Genomic DNA, 2,641 nt, shown 5'->3' on the forward strand with positions numbered 1-2,641 from the left:
AAAAAAAAAAAAAAAAAAAAAAAAAAAAAGAGTGTGTGGTGGGTGCAGGACCACAAAGGGGGGCTTTATTTTCATTTTCTTAATAACAAGTTGGTTTACAAAGAATGAGAATTTGGTAACAGTACAAAAGGTATGCCTTATTATTGCTGTGGATAAAATATATTCTTATTAGGGAGAGAGGCAGTATCAAACTACTTGAGTGTCAAACCCCACTGGTATGCCCTGTGTTTTTTTTTGCTTTGTTTGGATTTGTTTTGTTTTCAGGATACAACATAGATACAGAGCAACTGATAGATGGTTTCATACTGTGTGCCTGGATCTAGCAAAATTTTGGAGTTGTTTGGATCTTTTACATAAAGATTTTTGAGAATAGGGAAGAGGAAGGATGATAAACTTGCACAGACAGCCGTATTTATTTTTATGTCCAGAGGAGAGAAGTGTGAAAAAATGCTTAGGATAACCTATCACTGAGGCAAGGAAGACAACTTGAGAAAATATAATACATGAGACCATCTTTTGAAATATTTAAAAGCTTTCTTATGTCCTCTGGGTACAGGGACTCACTAGTGATATTTGTGTGCACTATTTTTTTCTTTGTTTACAAAACTTAGTGTGAAACAGAGCACTTGCAGAGCCTGGGACAACTTCCTTATTGAAGGGAAGAAGGACCAGCACACAAGGCTAAGGCTGAGGGACAGTCACTAGCACCAGGAAGAAGGTGGTAGGAAGAGTCCTAGGGGCCGGTTTTACCCTCCCACATACCCTGTGTGCATCGTTTTTTAACATGTATTGTTTGTAACATGTAATATATCTGAATTTTAAATGGGGGTGGTGATTTATCTCAATCTTCCTCTCTGCATCAGTTGCTTTATAAATGATTGTTAAACCAATAAACACACACAAGATAAAATTTTATTCTAAGGCTTCATGAAAGACTTTTCCACAATTTTCAACTTTTATTCTTTCTCATTGTAGATGTGTGAGCTAGTGCAAAATTTTAGGAGATTTCCATAATTTAAGGATGGCCCATTTTAGAGGAAACAGCACAAGTCACCTCCCTCGTTGGTGGGCCCAGGGAGAAATGTAACTCATTTTCAGAAATAACTAAAAGTGACAGATAAGAAAGAAAGAATAGGATCCAGGGAAGGAAAAGAGATGAATAAATGCAGACATTGGATGACTCAGAAACAAGCAAGTGATCTTGTTGTGCTCTGGTGGGCAGCATTTTAATTGTCACTGATGAGAGCCTGGGGTTGGCTTGGTGACTGCTGGAGAAATTACATGGAGCAGACCCAGACTCTAACGTCTTAATTCCAGATGAAGAAAGATAATCCATAGGTTTAGATGACTCGATGCTCAGAAAACAAATAGAATTAAAGAAAAATCTGGTCCTTTTTCTTCCTATCCATTTCTCCCCTAACTGTTCTCCCACCACTCTAGAACTGTTCATTCATTGATTCTTACTGTGATTCAATAGCATTTATTGGCACTTACTGTATATGATACTGTTGTTCTTTGTGTTAACGATGTTACAAAATAATGAATGTCATGGTTCCTGAACTTTAGGAGTTTGTACTCAGACTGTGTACAGGAAACTGTCATAAATGAAGCAGCTGAGGAACATGTGGCTACAGCCCTGCCAGGAAACCTGCAGGGCCTCTCTCCTCTGGTCTGACAAGAGCATTTCAGACATTTTTCTTTCTCCACTTACTGCCTCTCTTCCAACTAAGAAGAAAGATATAAAAATAAGACCCTCCCTGGATCTTGCACTAGCAGATAAAGACACCATCTTGGGCCATCGGGTGAAAAGGCAGGAGCTGTCCTCACACCATTTCTCATCATTCCCCTAACTGGGCTTCAGGTCACAAAATTCCTCCCTTGTCACAACCTTCTCAGGAACTTTCCATTAGTGTGTTGTGTTTTTTGCATATGCAACTTTTCTGTCAGCTAGCAGCTTCTCACAATCTTAAACATGTTTGTTTTTAACTCCTTATTTGAGCCCATATGCTTTTGCAGCTACTTTCTTGCCTCTTTCCTTCTGCTATGGTTTAGATGTCTGTTCCCTCCAAATCTAATATTGAAATTTGATCCCAATGTTGGGTCCACTTGCAGGAGGTGCTTGTGTCGTAAGGGTGAATCCCTAGTGAAATTAAAGCTCTTCCTCAGGGGTGAGTGAGTTCATTCCTACAAGAACTACTTGTTTTTAAAAACCTGGCACCTCCTCTCCCCCTCCCAGCTTCCTGTCTCACCATGTGCTTTCTGTACAGGCCTGCACTCCTTCACCTTCCACTATGAGCAGAAGCTGCCTGAGGCCCTCACCAGATGCAGATGCCCAATCTTGAACTTTCCAGCCATCAGAATCACAATCCAAATAAACCTGTTTTTCTTCATAAGTTACCAGCCTCAGGCATTCCTTTATAGCAACACAAAATCAAAAAAGACACCTCCTTTTCATACCCAAACTTCTCAGTAGTGGTCTCCTTTCTGTACCTTCTGCTCCCTTCTCATCTGGATTGATCACTGCAAATTTGGCATTGGTAACTATTCACTTTCTTTGGAAACATTCTCTCTTCCCTTCCCTTTCTTAGCACCATATTCTCTTGGTTTTCCTTTTATCTTTCAGGCCCTTTCTTTTGCTTTC

At 39.8% G+C, this 2,641-nt stretch overlaps 1 protein-coding gene across 1 annotated transcript in view; it reads left to right on the forward strand.

Annotated features, from left to right (window-relative positions):
• Nucleotides 1-933, forward strand: part of SLC17A1 (solute carrier family 17 member 1) — a gene marked incomplete at its 5' end in the record, with an annotated part of 36,628 nt that extends 35,695 nt beyond the window's left edge. The window contains one exon of the mRNA XM_017878557.1: nt 612-933. The remainder of the gene's footprint in view (nt 1-611) is intronic.
• Between the last annotated feature and the right edge of the window lie 1,708 nt (nt 934-2,641).

The sequence above is a fragment of the Rhinopithecus bieti genome, unplaced genomic scaffold (genome assembly GCF_001698545.2).
Source record: "Rhinopithecus bieti isolate Rb0 unplaced genomic scaffold, ASM169854v2 scaffold_11110, whole genome shotgun sequence".
Classification (NCBI taxonomy): domain Eukaryota; kingdom Metazoa; phylum Chordata; class Mammalia; order Primates; family Cercopithecidae; genus Rhinopithecus; species Rhinopithecus bieti.